Below are 8,413 nucleotides of genomic sequence, written 5' to 3'. Positions count from 1 at the left end.
TACACCATATTAACAAACTGAAGAATAAAAAACATATGATCATCTCAATAGATGCAGAAAAAGCTTTTGACAAAATTCAACACCCATTTATGATAAAAACTCTCCAGAAAGTGGGCATAGAGGCTGCCTCAACATAATAAAGGCAATATACAACAAACCCACAGCAAACATCATTCACAGTGGTGAAAAACTGAAAGCATTTCCTCTAAGATCAGGAACAAGAAAAGGATTTTCACTCTCACCACTATTATTCAAAACAGTTTTGGAAAGTCCTAGCCTTGGCAATCAGAGAAGAAAAAGAAATAAAAGGAATCCAAATTGGGAAAGAAGAAGTAAAACTTCCACTGTTTGCAAATGGCATGCTACTATACATAGAAATCCCTAAAGATGCTACCAGAAAACTAGTAGAGCTCATCAATGAATTTGGTAAAGTTGCAGGATACAGAATTAATGCATAGAAATCTCTTGCATTCTTATACACTAACAATGAAAGATCAGAAAGAGAAATTAAGGAAGCAATCCCATTTACTATCACAACAAAAAGAATACAATACCTAGGAATAAACTTACCTAAGGAGGCAAAAGACCTCTACTCAGAAAACTATATGATACTGATGAAAGTGATAAAAGATAACACAGATGGAGTGATATACCATGTTCTTGGACTGAAAGAATCAATATTGTGAAAATGATTTTACTACCCATAGCAATCTACAGATTCAAGGCAATCCCTATCAAATTACCAATGGCATTTTTCACAGAATTAGAACAAAATATCTTAAAATTTGTATGGAAACACAAAAGATGCTGAATAGCCAAAGCAACCTTGAGAAAGAAAAATGGAGCTGGAGGAATCAAGCTCCCTGACTTCAGACTATACTACACAAAGCTATGGTCATCAAAACAGTATGGTCCTGGCACAAAAACAGAAATATAGATCAGTGGAACAGGATAGAAAGTCCAGAGATAAACCCATGCACCTATGGTCACCTAATCTATGGCAAAGGAGGCAAGAATATACAATGGAGGAAAGATAGTCTCTTCAATAAGTGGTGCTGGGAACACTGGACAGCTACATGTAAAAGAATGCAATTAGAGCACTCCCTAACACCATACCCAAAAATAGACTCAAAATGGATTAAAGATCTATATGTAAGGCCAGATACTATAAAACTCTTAGAGGAAAAAGTAGACAGAACATTCTCTGACATAAATCGCAGCAAGATCTTTTTCGATTCACCTCCTAAAGTAATGAAAATAAAAACAAAAAAAAAATGCGACCTAATGAAACTTAAAACCTTTTGCACAACAAAAGAAATCATAAACAAAATGAAAATTCAACCCTCAGAATGGGAGAAAATATTTGCAAATAAAGCAACCGACAAGGGATTAGTCTCAAAAATATACAAACGGCTCATGCAGCTCAATATCAGAAAAAACAAACAACCCAATCAAAAAATGGGTGGACGATCTAAATAGACATTTCTCCAAAGAAGACATACAGATGGTTAAAAAGCACATGAAAAGATGCTCAACATCACTAATTATTAGAGAAATGCAAATCAAAACTACAATGAGGTATCACCTCATGCCAGTCAGAATGACCATCATCAAAAAAATCTACAAACAATAAATGCTGGATAGGGTGTGGAGAAAAGGGTACCCTCCTACACTGTTGGTGGGAATGTAAACTGGTATAGCCACAATGGAGAACAGTATGGAGGTTCCTTAAAAAAGTAAAAATAGAGCTACCATATGGTCCAGCAATCCTACTCCTGGGCATATATCTGGAGAAAACCATAATTCAAAAAGATACATACACCCCAATGTTCACCACAACACTATTTACAATACCCAGGACATGGAAGCAACATATGTCCATCAACATAGGAATGGGTAAAGAAGATGTGGTACATATATACAGTGGAATATTAGCCATGAAACAAGGAAGAAATAATGCCATTTGCAGCAACATGGATGGACCTAGAGATTGTCATACTGAGTGAAGTAAGTCAGGCAGAGAAAAACAAATATTGTATGATATTGCTTATATGTGGAATCTAAAAAAAGGCTACAAGTAAACAACCACAAAACAGAAATAGAGTTGCAGATGTGGAAAATAAACTTATGGTTACCAGGCGTTAAGGAGGGGGGAGGGATAAATTGGAAGATTGGGATTGACACATACACATTACTATATATAAAATAGATAATTAATAAGGACCTACTATATAACACTGGGAATTCTACTCAATACTCCGTAATGGCCTATATGGGAAAAGAATCTACAAAAAAGTGAATATATGTATATGCATAATGGATTCACTTTGCTGTACACCTGAAACTAACACAACATTGTAAATCAACTATACTCCAATAAAAAATAAATAAATAATTTAAAAATTTAAACAATAAAAATATATATTTTTTAAATTAAAAAATAAAACATAGTAGATAGCCTAATGTTTTAAATACCATTCTTATTTGCAGAATGTCTATTTTCTTGACATAATCTCTCTAAAGTTAATGTTTGGGAATATTAGATAATGCTAAATGAAGATGCCATTAGACGTTAAACACACTTTAAATTCTATTTTCCATCACTAAATAAGTCTTTTTTTTTTTTTTTCGGTATGCGGGCCTCTCACTGTTGTGGCCTCTCCCGTTGCAGAGCACAGGCTCCAGACGCGCAGGCTCAGTGGCCATGGCTCACGGGCCCAGCCGCTCCGCAGCATGTGGGATCTTCCCAGACCGAGGCACGAACCCGTGTCCCCTGCATCGGCAGGCGGATTCTCAACCACTGTGCCACCAGGGAAGCCCACTAAATAAGTCTTTATCTACCTCTTTTTTTAAAAAAAAAAATCTTCATTTATATTTTCATTCCTTTCCAGGCCACAGAATGAGAAACATTATTCTTTTATTCTAAAACAAAGTCTTCCTTCTCTATTTATTCTCTCTTCTCTCTGGATTGTCTTGGGTCATGGTTCATCAATTAGCCTCTTTTATTTCTCTGTAGTTTTAGTCTTGCCCTGGCTGTGGGCCCTTTCCCTTCTGCAACACGCCCCTACCCCCAAGAAAAACCCTCAAAAAACAGACTTTTTTAGGTGTTGATAGCTTTGAGAAATCTTCCCTTGATACCATTTCAAGCTATCATTCTATATTTCTTCTTCCTGTGTTTGATAAAGGCAGTTCTAGTAAGAACAAGCTTCACAAAAATCCTTCTACTACTATCTATGTTTTACATCTTTAAATGTACTACTTAAACTTGCAATGCCCTCTCTTTATTAAAAATGGCTAAGACACAAAGTCTTGTTCATTTGGCCCCAGTCCTCAGAAATCACATACTATTCTGCATTCTTCACTGTTCTGTTTGCTGAGAAGAGAAAGCAGGAGTTGTGGGTGGTGGTAAGAGTGATAATTAGTTTATCCTAGTCTCTAGCAGGAGGGGATATCTTTTGTTATCTTCTCAGGTGATTCTAAGAGTATTCTCATTCATATGAGTGTGGTTGACTTTAAGGGACATACCACCCATTCAATCCTTACAGTACGGTACTTTGAATCATTATTTTGCATGCATTTTTCCTAAATTACTATCTTATATTAAGGAAGGATTCATACTTTACACTAATTTGTTTTTCTAGTACGTCACACAGGGTCCTAAACCTTTAAGATGATCAGTACTTTTGGTGTCTTGATAAGTCAATAATCTCAACATGCTGGTGTGTGGAAAATTATTTGGAACACAGTATTAAGTGGGAGACAGGCATGGAGATGGGAAAATGGGATTTGGTAATTTTAATATGTAAGCATTTCCTTATTGTGTCTTTTTAGCTTTGTTCTAGAGAGAGACAAACAGCAAATATTTTAGCTCATTCCTTCCATTTTTTCCATTTCCTTCAAAATAACTAAGCTATTTGTAGACTAGCAGTATGCTACATCTATCAAGTTGTTGCAGAAGCAAATCAGAGACACAAAGGAGGGAAAGATGATGATTTTGAGAAAGTATTCATTTTTCTTGAGTTTCCCAGTTCCTTCCAAGCAACCAAGAGTGTTTACGCTTCCTATTGTTTTCAGTTCTGGCATTGTCAAAGCCAATATGATGTGAATAAAAATGGATATCTTTAATGGAAGAATCAGGTTATGACAAAAAAACAAAACAAAAACAAAAGCAAGGTTGTATTCTAAATAAAATATTTTAGTACCCTTGGTTCCATACTCTGTGACATGTTCTTAAAGCCCTTGGAAAGATTCAGCTGACAATCCAATTTCTATTTCAAAGCAGACACAGGAAAATCCTAAGGGAGAAATTCTGTGACTTGCCTTGATTAGTTCTTTAAAATCAAAATAAACATGAAAGAAAGACCAGTTCATGTGAAGAAGAATATAAATAATTTCTATTGCAATAATAATAATATGGTGTAGAGTCAATGCAGAGGTAATACCGGATAATATTTCTTGATTAAAAAGACTTGTTTCATGTCATAAAACACTTTACATTCAGATACTATTTGAAATTAATTATATATCCTAATCAGGAAAAACTGCAAAGTAAATATAAATTAGTTTAATTTGTTAAATGTTGAAAATAAATGCTGTAATAAGAGTTAAATTAATAGGTGCATTCAAAAAAATATAGCCCATTCAGCATAAAGTGTGAATCTATGCATGTGTGGCAGAATAGCTGGTGGGTACATCTGACCTGTTATTAGAAATAGCTGGTTTGAAAGCTAATACAAGAGCTTGGTAATGCTCTTTCCTCAAAGCATAATGCAGATTTATCATGCTTTTCCTTTGGGGTAGATGAAGTGCTGACATAACAATTCATTGCAAAAATCAGTATGTTTAAATCCAAAAGGACAAACTACTTCAGAAACACTTTGCCTCTTTAAAGGCAATTTTCAGTGCTGCCGCTACCCTAGAACTTTGTCCAAACTGTTTCTTTCTCTTAAAAAGCACTATAAATAAATCTGTTCTGTGACCTTCAATTCTCATCCTCTCCAGCATGTATAGCTTGTTATTAAAAGAGAAAAATATCTCCTTTCTTACTTAAAAATTGTATATATGTACAATTTATACCTTACCTATCTACCTTATTATACTTTCTAATCAGCTGTCTAAATTTGCTTTGCATATGACCTCTTTTTGGAAAACATTCACTTGTCTCTGTGTTCCTTGGAAAAAGTGAGGTTATTTCAAAAGTTTACATATATACATGCACATGTGTCTGTGTGGGCACACACACATGCACATGCCTGCACACACGCGCACACACACACACACACAAGAGTGCTTTAAAAGTTTTCCCTCTGATGTTGTCCCATGCTCAGCCAGCATTCCATTTCCCTACACTGAAGCAACTGACTTCAACTTCTTGTTTTGTCTTTACCAGCATTTTAATTACTATCTTGAATCCCCTCAGTCCAGCATTAGATATTCTCATCAAACTCTTATCCAGTAGAGGGAGATGCAGGAAGATGGCAGTGTGGGAAGACACAGAGTTAGCGTCTCCCCACAACTAGAGCACTTGCCGGCCGCTGGTGGGGGACTCTGATGCCCAAGGAGATGCGAGGAACTCCAAAGTGAACCCGTAGGACATAGGGGGACTGAGGGGGGAGGAGAACTGGAGGCCAGACAGGATTGGTGCCCCTGAGGCCAGGGAGATCAGGAGAGGCAGGAGCGGGGGACTCTCCGGGAAGAGCAAGAGAGGAGTAGAGGACAATCGACTGGCCCACTCAGGCTGTGGAGCCTGCTGAGCTCCCAAGCCAGTAACCCCCTTCCAAGTCCCCATCCAGGCCGTGTGGGTCCTTTGGGGCAATAGGGAGGCTGGGGAGATCAGAAGAGGCAGGGAGGGGCCCGCTGGGAGGAGCGGGAGAGGAGTGGAGGGTGATTGCCTGGCCCACTCAGGCCCAGGGAACCTGCTGAGTGCCCTGACCAATCCCGTGCCCTCCAAAGCCCCCTCCAGGCTGCATGGGTCCTTAGGGGCATAGGAGGGAGGCCAGGGAGATCAGGAGAGGCAGGTGGGAGGAGCCATCTGGGAGAAGAGCAGAGAGTGATTGCCCCACCCACTCAGGCCCGGGGAGCCTGCTAAGCTCCCAGGCCGATGCACTACACTCCAAAGCTCCCTCCAGGTCCCGTGGGTCCTTGGGGGCATAGGAAGGAGGCTGAGGTGAGAACGGGAGAGGCAGGTGGGAGGGACCTTCCAGGAGAAGCAGGAGAGGAGAGGAGGGCATTTGCCTCATGCACTCGAACCCAGGAAGCCTGCTGGGCCCCCAGGTGAGGTCCCCTGCTCTCTGAGACCAGGGGTGTGGGGCACACCTGGGCCCCTTCTGTTCCTTGAGCCTAAGCCCCAACCCCCACATCCCCCAGGGCCTTTTGCAGCCCTGTGGGTCCTAAACATAGGCCCCACCCACCACCCAAACCTTGCCCTTGCTTAGACCCTGCCACAGCCAAGGCCTCCCCCCCGCCACTTTTTTTTCTTTTCCCTCCTCCTCTTTTTTACTACTGTGGTACTGATGTACCTTCTAGTTGTTGATTCGTCTATATTTTTATTTTTATATTCTTTCTAACATATCTGTTAGTTTCCTAGTCGAATTTTATTTTTTACTTTGTTTTGATCTTTTTTTTGATGCCCCACACTGCATGCAGGATCTTGGTTCACGAGCCGGGGGTCAGGCTAAAGCTTCTGTGGTGGGAGCTCTGAGTCTGAACCGCTGGACTAACAGAAAACCTCAGACCACAGGGAGTATTCATCAGGGTGAGGTCTCATGGAGTTCCTTATATCAGCACCAAGACCCAGCTCTACCGAATAGCCTGAAAACTCCAGTGTTGGAAACCTCAGGCCAAACAACCAGTAAGACAGGAACACAATCCAACTTATAAGAAAAAAAAAAAAAAGATGTCAAAAAAATATGTCACAGATGAAGGAGCAAGGTAAAAACCTAAAAGACCAAAAAATGAAGAGGAAAAGGCAATCTACCTGAAAAACAATTCAGAGTAATGATAGTAAAGATGATCCAGAATCTCGGAAATAGAATGGAGGCATGGATTGAAAAAATACACGAAATGTTTAACAAAGATTTGGAAGAACTAAAGAACAAACAGAGAAATGAACAGCACAATAACTGAAATAAAAAATACACTAGGGCTTCCCTGGTGGCGCAGTGGTTGCACGTCCGCCTGCTGATGCAGGGGAACCGGGTTCGCGCCCCGGTCTGGGAGGATCACACATGCCGCGGAGCGGCTGGGCCCGTGAGCCATGGCCGCTGAGCCTGCGCGTCCGGAGCCTGTGCTCCGCGACGGGAGAGGCCACAACAGAGGGAGGCCCGCATACCACAAAAAAACAAAAACAAAAAATACACTAGAAGGAATCAATAACAGAATAACTGAGGCAGAAGAACAAATAAGTGAGCTGCAAGACAAAATGGTGGAAATAACTTCTGAGGAGCAGAATAAAGAAAAAAGAATGAAAAGAATTGAAGACAATCTCAGAGACCTCTGGGACAACAGTAAACGCACCAACATTCGAAATATAGGGGTCCTAGAAGAAGAAGAGAAAAAGAAAGGGACTGGAAAAATATTTGAAGAGATTATAGTGGAAAACTTCTCTAACATGGGAAAGGAAATAGCCACCCAAGTCCAGAAGCACAGAGAGTCGCATACAGGATAAACCCTAGGAAAAACACACCAGGATACATATTAATGATACTAAGAAACATTAAATTCAAAGAAAAATTATTAAAAGCAGCAAGGGAAAAACAAAAACTAACAAACATACAAAGGAATCCCCATAAGGTTATCAGATGATTTTTCAGCAGAAAGTCTGCAGGCCAGAATGGGGTGGCTGGATATACTTAAAGTGATGAAAGAGAAAAACCTACAACCAAGATTACTCTACCCAGCAAGGATCTCATTCAGATTCGATGGAGAAATTAAAACCTTTACAGACAAGCAAAAGCTAAGAGAATTCAGCACCACCAAACCAGCTTTACAACAAATGCTAAAGAAACTTCTCTAGGTGGGAAACACAAGAGAAGAAAAATTTGCAAAAACAATCCCCAAACAATTAAGAAAATGATAATAGGAACATACATATTGATAATAACCTTGAATGTAAATGGATTAAATGCCCCAAGACACAGATTGGCTGAATGGATACAAAAAGAAGACCCATATATATGCTGTCTACAAGAGACCCACTTCAGACCAAGGGACACATACAGACTGAAAGTGAAGGGATGGGAAAAGATATTTCATGCAAATGGAAATCAGAAGAAAGCTGGAGTAGCAATACTCATATCAGATAAAATAGACTATAAAATATGAAGACTGTTACAAGAGATAAGGAGGGACACTACATAATGATCAAGGGATCAATCCAAGAAGATATAGCAATTATAAATATTTATGCACCCAG

Source organism: Physeter macrocephalus, chromosome 7, assembly GCF_002837175.3.
Source record: "Physeter macrocephalus isolate SW-GA chromosome 7, ASM283717v5, whole genome shotgun sequence".
Lineage (NCBI taxonomy): Eukaryota > Metazoa > Chordata > Mammalia > Artiodactyla > Physeteridae > Physeter > Physeter macrocephalus.
This window is presented reverse-complemented; position numbering follows the sequence as displayed.